A 17088-nucleotide genomic window follows, 5' to 3' on the forward strand; every position below is an offset into this window, starting at 1 on the left:
TTTTTTTCTTTTTTCTTTTTCTTTTCCTTTTTTTTTTTGAGACGGAGTCTCACTCTGTTGCCCAGGCTGGAGTGCAGTGGCACCATCTCAGCTCACTGCAACCTCCACCTGCCAAGCTCAGCACCACCACACCCTGCTAATTTTTGTATTTTTTGTAGAGACAGAGTTTCACCATGTTGCCCAGGCTGGACTTGAACTCTTGGCCTCCCAAAGCGCTGGGATTACAGGAATGAACCACGGCACCTGGCCGCCCTCTAGTTTCTTATGGGGTTCAGCCAGTGGAAGTCACCAGCTAGAGACTGGCATGCAGGAAGTGCTGAGGCTGTGTGACCTGGTTCCCTTGAGGGTGGACCAAAGAGTGAAGACAGGCTGGGAGGGAGACTTGGTCAGGTGAGCAGCCAGCCAGCAGGAGCCTCTTTCAGAGGAAGATGTGGGTTTATTTATCTCTCTTGCTCTCTCTTATGCAGAAAGCTCTTCACTGCTGCTCAGCCCTGGAGAGGGGGAGGAGGGGCAAAGCTCCCCCGAACCCCACACCCCCTCGCAAGTGATTGCTAATATTTATCATGTGTTTGCCAAGTGCCAGGACAATACCAAACACCTCAAAGGCATTAGCTCATTTTATATTTGCAGGAACCCTAGGAGGCAAGTCCAGTTTCCAGATGAGGATGTTCAGGTGTGGAAGGAGTAGCTGTCAAGGTCACGCAGCAATGCAGGTGCAGTCGGTGGCAGGACCAGACATAGAAACTCCTGTTTTGGCACAATCCAGACTCCATTCTTCACCCCGCCCCCAACCCTGCATTCTGCTGCAGTGCCAGGCTGTGCCACCGAGAGGTCACCATCTGTAGCACCCACCTGGCTGCCTCGAGGTCTAGAGTCCTGGGACTGTGACGGGACCAGGTACCAGCTGGGAGGCAGGCCATCCATAAAGGCCTCATGGGAGCTGAGCAGGCCTCACTGGGCATGGAAAACAGCCCTTCCTACTGCGTCACGGGTCACTGTTGCACCTGGGGAGGGAGGAAATCCAAGTGTGTTATACTCGCAGCACATCTCAATACAGATTCATCACATTTCAAGCATTCAATAGCCACGTGTGCTTAGTGGCTACCACGTTAGTGCATTTTGAAATGAAATTTCATAATAAATTTTTAATAATAAAGGCTCAGGAAAAGCGGGTAACCTTCCCAAGGTCACATAACTAGAAATGGCAGCGTTGAGGTGTGAACCTTGCCTGTCTGACACCAGACCTGGGCATTGCCCAATACCCCACACAATGAGGGGCCTCAGGGTGCAGATCTGGGTGTGGTTTGGAACATCGCATCCTGCACTGCCTGGCCAGAGGGGTTGCCTGCTGACTTCCAGCTCAGCCTCCCGGTTATGAAGATGGCACTCAGCGGGTACGGGGTCGGGTAGGGAGGCAGAAAGATGCAGTCTATATGTCCTGCAGGGAGGACTTGCACCCAAAAAGCCAAAGGATCCCTGGCGGTTGAGGCTGTAACCCAGAGACAATCAGTCATTTTCTGCCACTCATTCCTGTCTCAGCAAAGCCCACCTGGTTGCAGGGCCCAGCCCTCCCCGGGAAAGCCAGGAGCATGCTGTTTCCAAACTCCCAATATTTGCTGTCCTTGCAAACCAATAAGGCCGCAGCTTGCAAAGAATGCTGATGGAATCAATGGCATCTGAGGGTGACTTTGAAAAAGAACAGGAGTACTGCTGAAACAGCTCACTCAATGACAGGGACATCAATGAGAGAACTAGAGAGGGATCAATACCCTGAAGGTGAACCGTTTGCAAACTGGAACCACTATTGAGCAACTGACAAGCCAGCCTCAGAAGTGGGCAACCACGGGAACATAAAGGGAGGTGCTTACAAGCCCCCAAACCCATCTTTTTTTTCAAGCAGAGAATTCTGCTTATGCACATGTGATGGAAGTCTCTTTACCAAATCATGAGTCTCTTTGATTTTCAGAGCTTCAAAAGAGATCCTGGATTCCTTTGACCTGAGTATCATTTCACAAACCACTTCAGGTCTCAATAAATAAGAAATGGTTTCAGTTCTGAAGGGCCTGCTTTACCACATAGTGCAAGGGTCTGGAACCAGAGCCAGGACTGGGAAATTGAGAGATCTGGATTCAAGTCTTGGTTCTGCCATTAACCAACTGGGAGCTCTCAGATACCACATTTACCTAGTCTGAGCTGCAGTTTCCCCTTCTATAAAGTGGGTCCAGATGACATGTGGTGTCCAAGGTGTGCCCATTCCTTAGTGACAAGGGGGAATAAGGATTGCTGGGAGAATTCGAAGAAAAATATCTCGCATATAGAAGGAGCTTAATAAGTGATTGTAAATTGAATGAAGGTAACAGGTAAATTCTAGATCCCTCTGGGCTCCATTTACCATTTTTTGTGTTGTCACTCCCACCCACCTCCTCTGCCCCATCTCTCACTTTCCCTGCCTGGTACTTGAAGCTTCCAGCATTATCTCCCTGTTTGTATCTTCCTGCGCATGCTGCTTTTCATGTCTTTGCATATGCCGTTTCTCCTGCCTCAAATTCCCTTCCATCCTGCACTGGCTTGCCTAACCCTTATTCATTCTTTAAAACCCAAGGTAGGTGTCATTTACTCCTGATCTCCCTTCCTGCACATTATGAGTGAGTTTCCATTCCCAAACAGCATTGATCTCTTCTTCTCTGGGGCTGCCTCAGCACTGTGGAGACTTTTTTCCCTGTGTGTACAGAATTGTACTGTAATTGATTTTTATCCCCACTGAACTGGGACTCCCCAAGGGCAGGGACTCCTTGTTCCTCATTGTGGCCCCAGCCTGGGACCATGCTCAGGAAGATGGGTATGGTTCTAACATGCCTCACAGCACCTTATTCCTCTGAGAAGGCCCGAGGATGTGCCGGACATCCTATCTGGGGGGGCTTTGGTCCCCTGAAGAATCCAGACTTTCCTATATCCGGGAGATCCCTTCCCCAAACACTCCCCAGAGATACGTTCTCCCTGCAACTAAACACGAGGCTGGCTCTACGGGGGCTGGGCGCTGGCGAGAGCCTGGTGAGGAGCCCTCTTTACAGCCAGGACACACCAAGCCCTCCCTTCCTCTTCTTCCTCCATTGCTGCCATTATCCATTAAAGCAGCACTGCCCCAGAGGACCAGGAGAGCCGGAGGAGTAGACAGATTATAGGGAGTTCTCCTCCACCCTTCCCTCTCCTCCCCTCTAGCTCTCTTTCTCCTTTAAAAAAAACATTTGTGGGCAGCTTACCATGGGATCCACGTTACTTATCACAGCTACTTGGGATACAGAAACCAACGTCACAGCCCCTGCCTTGGGAGAGCTCATGGGCTAGTGGGAGGAAGCACAGAAGGAAACGCATGGTTGCAAGGGAGGGCAGGAAATGCAATGCTGAGGTCCACCAGGTGCCAGCATGCAATGAGAGAGCAAGGGGCAGGGCGAGGGCAGATACTGTGCAGATGGTGCCCTGTCCTGGCCCTCGCTGAACAGGGGAGGGAGCTTGAAGAACAGCCTGCACCCTTGGTGGGCTGCCTCTGCCGCGCCTCTTCTCTGGGTGTCTCCTGAACCTTGCAAAAGCACAGTGGTGGGCAGTGGTGGCCCTAGGGTCAGGGCTGTTTGGAAAAGAGTCGGAGAAAATTTAGAAGAGGAGAACCTTGGTTTTTTTTGTTGTTTTTTTTTGAGATGGAGTCTCGCTCTGTCGCCCAGGCTGGAGTGCAGTGGCGCCATCTCAGCTCACTGCAAGCTCCGCCTCCCAGGTTCACGGCATTCTCCTGCCTCAGCCTCCCAAGTAGCTGGGACTACAGGCGCCCACCACCATGCCTGGCTAATTTTTTGTAATTTTAGTAGAGACGGGGTTTCACTGTGTTAGCCAGAATGATCTCGATCTCCTGACCTCATGATCCGCCCGCCTCGGCCTCCCAAAGTGCTGGGATTACAGGCATGAGCCACCGTGCCCGGCCGAGAACCTTGGTCTTAAAGGATGAGTAGACCCTTGTCAGTAACAAAGAGTGGGACATTCCAGGTAGAGGGAAGAGCATGATGCAGGGAGGGAGGAGGGCAGAAGAGGGGCTGGTGAACAGGGGGACTGCCAGAGAAAGTGAAGCGGCGGGCAAGGGCCAGGACTGGGGGCCTGATGCCACGCCAAGGGGTTTAATTATCCTGGGCAGGTGAAAAGCCATGGAAGGGGTGCATATGCGGGAGTGACATCATCTGCCTCTCCTTCTACTTATGTCTCCCAGAACCTCTAGGCTCTTTGTAGGTAGAGCCACAAACGCCACTCACGTGCCATGTGTTGAGTTTCTCAGCCTCCTCAGGATTAGCCCCAGCAGCACTTCACTCTCCTGAAGCAGCCACATCCTCACACAGCTTTTCTCTCTGGGAACCCATCAATGCAGCTCTCCAGTGCACTGAGTCTGAACCCCACTGCCAGGAGTGACAGTCAAAATACCTCACCTCCCACCCAACGTGGCAGAGTCCCAGCAGCAGCAGAGCTGGAGGCCCCCACCCACCACCCCCAGGGCTGGGCCAGGCATTGACCCTCTCATTGCTAGATCAGGGTGTGGAGAGTTTATAGGGTTCCAGGAAAGAATGGGAGCGACAGGAGGGCATGCACGATGCTTGAGGACAGCAGCTCTTTACTCATGGGAGCACCTATTTCAGTATGTTCACAACCCACACACCTGTCCAGGGCATACACCGTCCACATCGGCCCTTAGGTAAAGACCTGGAAGAGAAGCTTCCTGAAGTTCCTTCCAGCAATGACAGGGAGGCCCCTAACCCAAGTGACGGAGGGCTCAAAGTGAGACTAAACAAGACTTTGAACTGGAAGGCACTTTTGTTGGTCAGTTACTGTAGCGCAGTTACTTCTGCGATAACCAAGAGAATGACTCTGTACTTGAAACTCTGGCCAGCGATGAACTCACTTTCGAAGAACTCTGGAGTACACAATGGTTTTCCTGCCTATGCTTTTTCACAAAAGCTGTCAGGAGCCTAGAATTCCGCACCAGGAAATACAGACAAATATTTGCTATCATCAGAAACCTGTAAAACCGGTCACCAAGTGAAGAGCATGTGTGAACAGGGTCTCTGATGAGACATTGGTCCCTGCAAGGCCTGCTGGATACTCACTTTTCAATCATCATCAGTTGGCCACACTGGAATCCAGGCAGACACACACATACAGCATGCACTGATGGCAGGCAGCCCCAAGCGGTGTCTCACTTACTTGAAACGAGGAATTAGGCCTGGCAGGTGACTAAGTTGGAATTTCTGAGGTTAATGATCTAGAATAAATAATTTGTGCTACAAAAGATGCTTGAAATTAATATTTGTTGAATATCTACTATGCATTCAACACTCTGTTAGGTGCTGGGAGAAACACAGTCTCTGCCTTCAAGTTGGGGAACTACCATGGCACATGGTGAACAATAAATTGCTTTTCAACAACACTGAAAAATGTAAAGGACCCTAAAAATATACGGTGATATAAAATCTCAAGCCTCACAACCAAAGTAACTTCCAAATAGATGTTTATCTTCATGAGCAATTTCTAAACGCACCTTGAAGCTTTTTCCATCAACAAATATTTGACTCTCTTACCAATCAGTCAATTGGGTATGTGCCCAGCCCTGTGGATTGTTGCCTACAAAGCCAATGATTTTAAACTACACACTGCGAAGAAGAAACACACATGGGTTCTCTCTTGGGTAGGGAGAGCCTAGCCCTGTGGGAACAGTCCGGGCTAGAGCCGTTTCCTATTGTGTGGGTTTCCAAGATGCCTCCAATCCATGCACCTTCACTCTAGCACCTGTGTCTCTTCTCAATCAACAGACTTCACATTGGCCCACTCTGTGTTTCAAATACAGATGTCAGCCCTGCACCTAATGACAGCCCAGCAGCCCCCTCAGAACTCAGTGGTGTCCCTCAGCCTGGCCTCCCACAGGGAAAGTCCCATTATCTGAGGCTGTAGACAAGATTCTGTACCCAGAACACAGCTTTCAAGAGGGCACCCAAAGGGGAGCTCCGAGTGGCAAGGAAGGCTCTGAGGCTCAGAGGGGGGGCAGAGGAGCTTCAGGGATAGGTCTATGGCCTGAGAGAGGAGAGAGAAGAGGGTCTCACCCCTTCTCTACCTCCGGTGCGCCCAGATTCAGAGGAGATTTGGGCATGACGGGGGTAGAAAAGGAAACCGCACAGCTGCTAAGGAAGACTAGGCAGGGTGATTTGGGACCAGAGTAAGTTGGGAGAAGTGAGAAAGGAAGAGAATGAGGCTGGCGGAAATGTCACACTCCAGAAAAGCTGAGGCTGAGTCTACAGGGACAGGGGAGGCCCCGCAGGGAGGGTGGGACACTCTCTTCAGAACAACCAGGAATGGACAGTTCCATCTCCCTCTCAAGAACAACCGCAGGCCAGGCTGGGCACAGTGGCTCACGCCTGCAATCCCAGCACTTTGGGAGGCAGAGGCGGGTGGATCACAAGGTCAGGAGATTGAGACCATCCTGGCTAACACAGTGAAAAGCCGTCTCTACTAAAAATATGAAAAATTAGCTGGGCATGGTGGCAGTTGCCTGTAGTCCCAGCTACTCAGGAGCCTGAGGAAGGAGAATGGCACGAACCCAGGAGGCGGAGCTTGCAGTGAGCGGAGATCGCACCACTGCACTCCAGCCTGGGGGACAGAGTGAGACTCCATCTCAAAAAAAAAAAAAAAAAAAAAGAACAACTGCAAAGTGCAGGGCGTCAGGGCTGAATGAGTCTTTGGAGATAATGATGATGATCAGTGTTATCGTAACAGACAGCAGCAACCACTATGAACTGAGCACTCACTGTGGGTCACACGCTGCGCAGGGCTTTACACAAAGCATCTCATTTAATCCTCACAGCAACCGCTGTGCTAAAGAGGAAACAGAGACGCAAAGAACTTAAGCCGCTCTCCCAGGGTCACCGAGTTCGTGGCCGACGGGACTGGAACCCAGGTCTTCTGATCACTTCGGATCCCGTGTTTAGTCAGCTGTCTTGAATGCGAGCTTCAGATAATTTTTCTTAGCACAGGATCTGTTCTGAATTGTCATTGCTCATTTCATGACCATAAACTACTTTTGTAAGTGATTTCTCTTTTATAAAATGGATGAGAGCATGCAGTGGTCAAATTTGCCCTAAAGTCCTCTCACACATCTTACGGGAATGATATGGGAGGATGTCCCTCCCCATCTAAATAGGCTGTAATTTTGAAATATTTATGAATTGATAGGATCAGAGGATTATGTAAAACTCCTGAACGATCATAATCGCCTCTCTGTCTCACACAAGAATGGGTGTGGGGGTTAACATCGTGAAAATAAAATAGAAAAAGACGGCTCGGGCTGAGTGCAGTGGCTCACGTCTGTAATCCCAGCATTTTGGGAGGCCAAGGCGGGCAGATCACTTGAGGCCAGGAGTTCAAAACCAGTCTGACCAAGATGTCGAAATCCTGTCTCTACTAAAAATACAAAAATTTGCTGGGCATGGTGGCACGTGCCTGTAGTCCCAGCTACTCAGGAGGCTGAGGCAGGAGAATTGCTTGAACCCAGGAGGCGGAGGTGGCAGTGAGCCCAGATCACGCCACTGCACTCCAGCCTGGGCAACAGAGTGAGACTCTGTCTCAAAAACATAAAAAAATAAATAAATAAAAAGTTGCCTTGGAGTGACCTTGGATGCCTCTTGACTTCCGCATCTAATCAATATCTCTGCAATCTCTCTCACCACCCTCCTGCACACACCCCCCACCCCACTGCCACTGTCATCATCACCTCTGAAGTTCTCTGCAGCCGCCTCCTACCCCAAATCCTCCAACCTATCCTTTACAATGTAGCTGGGGGGACTTTTCTTAAAAATCCCATCAGGTGCCCCTCGGGCTTCAAAGCATTGATGATAGAGACAGAAAGTAGGATGGTGGCGGTTGCCAGGAACTAGGGGGAGGGTAGCATCGGGGGTTAGTGTGAAATGGGTGCAGTTTCAGTTTTACAAGATGAAAGAGTTCTGGAGATGGATGGTGGTGCTGGCTGCACAGCATTTTGAATGTATTTAGTGCCACTGGACTGTACACTTAAAAAGGGTTTACATGGTAAATTTTATGTTATGTATATTTATCACAATAAAAAATCAATTTAAAAAGTATCTGATAATTTCTAATGGTCTCAGGATACAATGTCTTTTCCTCAGGGAGATACTCAAGGGTCCGAAGAATGTGGTTTCAGGCCAGGCGCAGTGACTCACACCTGTAATCCCAGCACTTTTGGAGGCTGAGGAAGGAGAATCGCTTGAGGCCAGGAGCTTGAGACCAGCCTGGGCAACATAGCAAGACCTCTGTCTCTACAAAAATAAGAAAATAAAACAAAATGTAAAACTCAATGGGTTAAAAAAAAAAACAAACTCAGCAGGTTTTAAAGATTGGGGTAAAAGGAATGTGGTCCCAATCTTTTGTTTTGTTTTGTTTGAGACGGAGTCTCGCTCTGTCGCCCAGGTTGGAGTGCAGTGGCGCGATCTCAGCTCACTGCAACCTCCGCCTCCCGGGTTCAAGTGATTCTCCTGCCTCAGCCTTCCAAGTAGCTGGGATTACAGGCACCCATGACCGCGCCCGGCTAATTCTTGTATTTTTAGTAGAGATGGGGTTTCACCATCTTGGCCAGGCTGGTCTCGAACTCCTGACGTCGTGATCCACCCACCTCGGCCTCCCAAAGTGCTGGGATTACAAGCGTGAGCCACCGTGCCCAGCCATGTGGTCCCAATCTTCAGCAGCAACCTCACCTCCCACCTCCTTGCCTGCTGCCCACATGCACACCATATCCCAACAAATCTGTTCCAAAATCGCCACACCTTCTCATGACTCCTTGCCCTGTACATGCTGTTCCTTCTCTCTGGGATGCACCTCTCCCTCTACCAATGGCTGGGAACATCTTAAGACCCATTTAAATAAGTCACCTCCTCTGCAAAGCCTTCACACCTCCACACACTTGGCACCCGATGTGACCTTCTTCTCAAAGGCACAGGCCATGTCTTTGTCCCCTAGGTCTCCCCAAGGCCTAGGAGACACTCAGTGAATGTTTATGAACTGTTTAATGAATACGAGTTTTGTCCTCATCCTGGGGGAGCTTGACAAGACCTACATAAACGAAGTAATTCATTTCTAAAAAGTGTGATGCAATCTAGAGGTAGAATCGCAACTTCAACAAGAGAGAGATCTTTGTGGGTCACAGAGGAGGGCAAGTCTGGGGAGGGAAAAGCCTTCCAGGTAGGGACATCAATGACAGCAAAGCTCCCCCAACCTTTTCCAGAGAGAGAAAGATGAGATCCAGGCTAAGGCTTTTCCCAGGCTCCAGCTTTTGCACACTGTCCATGCATGGCTTTTGCTTTTTTTTTCTGCCACGTAGACTGGAAACCCAAGTATAACTGCAGGGGATGTGCTATTTTCAGGCTGCCCAGCCTCTGAAGCCCCTGCCTTTGTTGGAAGAATTCCCCACTTTATGAACCTTAGTGGGAAGTGGAGCCCACTTTTCACTTTGAAAGGTGTACATTCTAGATACTTACTCCCCCTAGCTTATCTTGAACCTTGGCGTGGCACGTGACTCGGACCTGGCCAGACACCACAGCCAGGATTTTGAATCTGGAGTGAATGACCCAAAGCAGCAGGGACTGTGGAGAATTCCTTTGTGGGGCAGCAGCAAGGCTTAGTGTCATGGATTTCAATGAGAGTAGAGGGTCCTGGACCGTGTCGGCGTCCAGGTTCCAGGACCTGGTGCCACGGAGTCAGTGCAGCATGGTCTGATGTCTTTTGTTCAGTGGCAGAAGCAACAGGGATCTCCCTGGGAGAGGTCTGCAGGGTGATTTTGGCCATTGGTTCTAGCTGCACACCCTCCCAGCGCCTGCTCATTCTATAAGCCTGCTTCACCAGCCTTCCTCACAATCAGTAAGAAGTAATAGTCTTATATTCAAATCCACTAGAGTTGGTTTCTTTCACTTGCAAATAAGGACTCTGATATAGTAATTAACACAGACCAAGCAAGGCCCCTGGAATTCAGGAAAGGGAAGGAAAATATGCATTTTCTGAGCATCTACTAGGTGCTTACTAGTGTTCTACAAAATTCAGCTAATGTTCCTAGATGTGCTTTTTTCCTGGTTGCTTTGAGGATCTAGGAGTGATAATTTCATCTGTGCTGCCCAGACCTCTGAGAGTGCAGGGGCTGTCAGAGCCCTGCTTCATCAGCATCATTTCCAGGCCGAGGTTTCAGCATCAGCCTCCAGATCCCAGCCCCGGCAGGGACAGCTTATATGGCAGCTACAACTGTCCAGCAAAGACCCAAGACTGCCTGCTTTGGCCTGGTGAGCTAAATCCTCATTTCACTGACTTCTTGCATTTTTTATTTTAATCTCTCTCATTTGGTCTCATGTTCTAAATCTCTTGGCTCAAGAAGCGACAAGTTGCTACCTTTTGTCCTCTATTTCAGGAAGTTTGTGTGACGGTTGTAGCAGCTGGATTCCGTCTGAACACATTCCAGCAATTTGTCTGCTGCAGGATCCTTCAGAGTGAGGCTGGCCACATCAGTCTGGTCAGCTGCATCTCTGAGTTTCAGAACCAGGATCAGGGAGTGTGGCTGGGATCGTTTGCATCAATTATAGCAATTGCTGTCCCTAGGCAGAGAGCATCTCATATTAATAGCTGAGTGGGTTGGCAAAACTCCTTTTTTTTTCCAGAGGTGACTTTTGATGTAACAAACTTTTATGTATTTTGTCTAGATGAATGAGGGCCCCAAATATCTTACCTGGGTTTTCCCTGGTTTAAGGAAATCCAGAAGAGAAATCATCCAAATAAATCAGCGTGATTGATCACATTCAAAAGGGTTCTTTTCTCTCCCTGCAGAAGATTTCTTCACTGGGTTCTCTTAACTGTCAGGCCTTCTGGTGCAGTTGAGAATTTGTTTACAGAACTGGACATGACTAAGGGGAAGGAGGGCGGTCAGGGGCTGCCTGGATCTTCCAGCCCCTCCCAGCTAGAGTCACGGGTGCCTCCAGCTGTGTGCTGGAGCCTGGCCAGAGCCTGAAGCTGTCCTGACCAGCAGCCTCAGCTCTGTCCTTTGGGCACTGTGCACTGGCCTATGACTCCTCCTTCCATCCTTTCTGAATTCGTGCATTTGGCCATTGCTTTCTTGGCACCCAGCGTATCTGCCAAGCACTTTGCTAGGCACTGGGGTTACACAGGCAAATCACATGGACGTAGCATGCCCTCTCTGAGATACCTTCAGCTATTGGACAAGTGGACCAGGGGAAGCAACATCAAGTAACTACCTGCTTGGGGAATCCAGGATGGGGGAGCTCATCTAGCTGAGAGGGGCTCAGAGCCCTAGAACACCCCATGGAGAAAGTGCCATTTCCTTGAAGACCTGAGAGATGAGCAGGTAGCCAGGGGAAGATGGCAGCAGAGCAAAGCCCAGAAGAGGCTGAAGCAGAGAGAAGAAATGGAGCCAGGAGAGAAGACAGGAGAGGAGTGGGGGAGCTCCTCACCAGCCTTCCTCCGTGGAGCTTCCTAACAACCCTGCGGGGTAGGACTCTTACTACCATCATCCCCATTTTATAAATGGGGAAACTGAGGCACAGAGCGGCCAGCTGACCTGCCCAAAGTCACATATCTTGTGAGTAGTGCAGCCATGATTTGAACCCAGGTCATCTGGCTCCTGAGTCCAACCACCATGCTGAGCTGCAGCTGAATAACAGTGAAGGGTTTTAAGTCACAAAGCAAAATGAAGGTCACACTTGCACTTTTTACAGAGCTGCTCCCGCTGAAGGGGTTGAGGGTAGCACAGTGAGTCTCCCAGCATGGCCTGTGCTTTTAAAGTGCCCATGTGCTTGGTGCTGAGCTGGTTAGGGCAGGAGGGGGAGAGGCAGAAGAGTCCTCTGCACCATGGCTGCCTAGCTCTCCTGGCTGGTCACATTCCGACATTGTATCCAGATCCACCTTTTCGGGAGTCAGCCCTGTCCAAACGCAACTCCAGCACAAACAGAAACACCTGTGCCTTCCTCCCATTTCCCGGGGGCCCCTCCACTGGGCAGCAGGAAGGATGGAAACACAGACTGGCATGACCTCAGTTGCTGTCCCCACAGGGGTCCCTTTCACTCCATAGCCTTCTGGTGCCTGAGCCCACACTCATGTCTCCCTTCTCTCAACTCCCATAGCACTTATTGTGAGAAGTACACAATCAACTCCTGTGTGCATTGTTCTCTAGCTGTTTTGCGGTCATTCTTCTCTTCAACTATCTCGAATTGTCTGGAGATGAGTCATAATTAGGGAGATGATTATGTACCAAAACTTAAAAAAATCCCAACTCTCATATATGTCCAGAGAGACAGAGAGAGAAGGTATATGTCTACATATAATATGAAGCATAAAAATATGAAATATAATGACCATTTTTTTTTGTGATGATTAAGGCTAATTGCTGCGTACCTAGGGCCTGCCTGGGATATATGGGCCATGTACCCCGATGCTAATTGGCCCTGGCCTCTCCAGCTGTTTCATGAGCTCTTTATGGGTTTGTTGTCTGCGCCTTGTCCACTGATTGCCTTGCATAGACCATAGATATGGGCTCCCCAAAGCCCTAGCTGTTACTCTACTCAAAATCATCTGCGGAAATGTGGAGTAGATTTCAGATGAAGTGTTGGGACTAATTCTGCTCCCACCTTCTAAGTAACCACTTCTAGACTGCTGTGGACCAGGAAACCCGGTAACTGAACATCTTGCAACTGAAGAGAAAGGGGATCTTCCCTGCCTTTGCTGACCTCCAGGTTAGGCACCCACCTCTGTGCTCTCGGTCAAGCTCCTTCTAAGCACAGACTGTATCTTAATCATGCTGGAAACCCCAGCCCTTAGGACAGCATCTGGCACACTGAAGATCTTTAAATATTTTATGGAATGAATTAGCAGGAAATTGAGTCTGAGTGAGGGCCTGGAGAACACTCCTCTACGTCTTGCATGTGCGAGCATCAGTGTGTGATCTTGCGGCAGCTTTCTGATGGCTCAGGGAGCTTCTGTTCTGGCTTGAAGGTTCTGGGTGTATTCTTCCGAGCAGATGCAATCCTGTATCTACAGAACATCTGCTGAAGACACAGCTCTGCCTTGCGTGCTTTCCTTCTGTGACTTTACTATTCTAGTGACTCTGCATATGGTTGGGCACATACTAAGCACACAATGCCAATGGTCAGCGTTATTGGAAATGCGTCCTGAATGGTCTGGATCCACTCTCCAAACAAGCCTTCACTGAATGCCTTCTGTGGCCCAGTAAAGTCACCAGGGACATGGAGGTCAGATGTAACTTCTCCCACTGGGAGGTAGCAGTCTGATGGTGGCAGTGGGAGAGGAGGGGAACCATGTAGACAATTAAAGGGAACAGACAAGGGACAAGAAGGCACCTCTTTCGCTGCTGGATGTGTCGAGCGTAAAAACAGAGCCTTCCGTATGAAAATAAAATCAGCTGCTGACTCAGGGGTAGATACATATTCATCCACCCACCAACCTCAAATAACTAAACATTGTTCCCAGGCCAGCAAACACTGGAGCTTCTGTCTTCCATTGCAGGTAGCACAGATTCTTGTTTGTTGTAGTAGAAGATAAAAATCAGACAGACCTGTTTTTAAGTCTTTACTCTAAAGTTTACCAATTGGGATAGGTAATTGAACCTCTCTGAACATCAGTTTAGTCAGCCAGTGGGAACTATAATACCTAAGTTTACCCAGCTATTGAGCGTTCACCGAATACAAGATAACAAACAAACAAACAAACCCTTACCCTCAAGAGGCTCATGGTCTGGTAAGGGAGAGAAGAGAGACTGATATGTTGCAGACATACATTAAAAGCTATTAAAAGATATCCATATCTGGCCAGGCGTGGTGGCTAACGCCTGTATTCCCAGCCACTTTGGGAAGTCAAGGTGGGCAGATCACCTGAGGTCAGGGGTTCAAGACCAGCCTGACCAACATGGTGAAACCCCATCTCTACCAAAAATACAAAAATTAGCCAGGCGTGGTGGCATGTGCCTGTAGTCCCAGCTACTTAGGAGGCTGAGGCAGAAGAATTGCTTGAACCTGGGAAGTAAAGGTTGCAGTGAGCCGAGATGATGCCACTGCACTCCAGCCTGGGCAACAGAGTGAGGCTCCATTAAAGAAAAAAAAAAAGATATCTATATCATTTATTGGGTAAAAAAAAAAAGGTTACTAAATGCATTCAACAGAATACACACATGTATTTATATGTATGTGTACGTGTGTAGAGAGAGAGATTTATTATAAGGAATTTGCTCACACAGTTATGGATGCTGGCAAGTTCAAAACCTGCAGGCCAGCAGGCTGTAGACCCAGGAGAGCTCACGTTCCCTCTCTTGTTCTAAAGGCATCTATGGGGGACCCAGGAAGGGCCGGCGCTTCGGATGGAGTCTGAAGGCAGTCTGCTGGAGAATTCCCTCTTGCTCAAATAAGGATGCTCTTTGTGTGTTCTTTTCAGGTTTCTGATTTGATGAGGCCCACCCACATTAGGGAGTGCAAACTGCTTATTCAAAGTCTACCGATTTAGGCCAGGCACAGTGGCCCATGCCTGTAATCCTAGCACTTTGGGAGGCCGAGGCAGGTGGATCACTTGAGGTCAGGAGTTCGAGACCAGCCTGGCCAACGTGATGAAACCCTGTCTCTACTAAAAATACAAAAATTAGCCAGGCGTGGTGGTTCATGCCTATAATTCCAGCCACTCGGGAGGCTGAGGCAGGAGAATCGCTTGAACCAGGGAGGTGGAGGCTGCAGTGAGCCAAGATCACACCACTGCACTCCAGCCTGGGTGACAGAGCGAGACTCTGTCTCAAAAAACAAAACCAAAAAAAGCACCACCAACAACAAAGCCCACCGATTTAAATGTTAATCTCATCCAAAAACACCCTCACAGAAACACCCAGAATAGTGTTTGACTAAGTATCTGGGCATTGTGACCCACCAAGTTGACACATGAAACTAACCATCACCCTGAACAAAGTGAATCAAGTTTCAAACTAAGGAATATGTAGAAAAACTTTCTTGACCAGGCTCCCTTGATTTCCCCGCCTGTGTGTGACTCTACGAAACCTCATTTAGCACCCACAGGCCGGAGTTGGGGGGCAACTTTCTCTGCCCACTGCACAGAAGCACCGATAATAATTATATGAAGAGTTTGGGTGAAAAGTCCCACTCAGATGTTTGCTTGTCACTAAACTAGCTGCCATATGGCAGGAAAGGAAGAAGTTTCTGGTGATCCACTGGTCTGAGCAAATAAATCACTGAAACGATTTATGAGAGTGAGCTTAACCTGAAGGACTCATTCATTCTGAAATGTACATGGAATGTAGCCATTCTGTAGACCATTAACTGCACTAATTACAACAATGATTCAAGAGATAAGCTTTCACTAAACATTTAATAAAGTTCTAAGGCTCCTTGCAGCAGGATAGCATCCTGCCAGCGCCGTACCCCACCTCCAAGCAGAGGGAAAGAAGGAAAAAAGAAAACACTACTTATGGAACACTTGCTATATGCTCAGCATTTTCCTATGTGACAGCTCATCTAATCTCCAAACAACTCTTTGATGTAGTGATGATGATGATGATGATGATGATGATGATGATGATTTTTGAGACAGGGTCTCACTCTGTTGCCTAGGCTGGAGTGCAGTGGTGCAATCATGGCTCACGCCAGCCTCGACCTTCTGGCCTCAGGCGATCCTCCCATCTTCAGCCTCCCGGGTAGCTGGGACTACACGCATACGCCATCACACCCAGCTAATTTTTATATTTTTTGTAGAGACAGGTTTTTGACTTGTTGCCTACACTGGTCTGGAACTCTTGGGCTCAAGCAATCCACCCACCTCGACCTCCCAAAGTGTTGGGATTACAGACATGAGCCACTGTGCCCAGCTGGGATTGTTTTTATAGATTACAGGTAGAGGGAATTGAGTTTCAGAGAAGATCAAGGTATCCAAGGTCAAATCACATATAAATAGCAGGGCTGAATTTAGGGTCTTCTGGCTCCACGTTAATGTGCTCCTTTTTGTTCCAGGAGCTTCTTCATACCAGGTAACTTAGAAAAAATAATAAGAACTTCATAAATAAAGTAATAATTTCTCAGTACTCCCTTTGCTAGCTGTCTGTTCCCTGCACTTCTTCCCAGTATGTTGGATGTGATGCTTAACAGGTTTCATATTTACTAGGGTGCAGCTCCTAGAAGACAGAGGCTGGTCTGATCTGTCCTAGGATCTCTACAGCATCTAGCAGAGATCTGGGGAGACTTGGTGAGGCAGCCTCAGCAGTGGTTAAAAAGATGGGCTTTGGCACCCAAACTGCATGGGGTCCATATCCAAGGTTCTGCCGCTCCCTAGCTGTGTGGCCCTGTACGTCATGCTTGACCACCCTGTGCCTTAATTTCCTTGTCTGTGAAATAGAGATGGTGAGTATAATAACAGCTACTTTGTAGTTGCATTAAGCAGACTGGATAAGTTAATTCTTGCAAAAGACTTAAAATAGTGCTTGACATATGCAATCACTCAACACATATTAGCTCTTTCTGCGTCCAGGGACTTCAAGTTCCCAGAGCCTTGTTTCTCTCCAGCCCGAGTTCTTTCAGGCACAGAAGCCTTTAGCTATGTAGAGGGTCCTCTGAATCTTCCTAAAATGCAATTTTATACTGTGTTATTGGTTGGAAGCAGTTTTTACCCATGATTCCAGATGATTGCAACTAGATGAGTTGGTGTTCAATAAATATTTGATTGAATGAAAGCAGAAATTTCAGAGACTAAGGTACAGAAAGCAGCAAAAACTTGCCCAAGGTCACTGGGGGAGACCACAGCACAGCCTAGACTTTCTGACAAAGAATTTAGTGTGCTTGCTCCTTCTGGTAGTCCCTCTCTACCACAGAGGTTCCATCCCCTGACAATTTCCTCTCCTGGGTCTCTATCCCCCATCCACCTCCACTGGCTTCTCCCCTTGCCCGGGTTGCCTCTAATTTTGGTGAGCTTGAAATTCACTGGTCATACAGAAGGCATTTT

The sequence above is a fragment of the Pan paniscus genome, chromosome 12, assembly GCF_029289425.2.
Source record: "Pan paniscus chromosome 12, NHGRI_mPanPan1-v2.0_pri, whole genome shotgun sequence".
Lineage (NCBI taxonomy): Eukaryota > Metazoa > Chordata > Mammalia > Primates > Hominidae > Pan > Pan paniscus.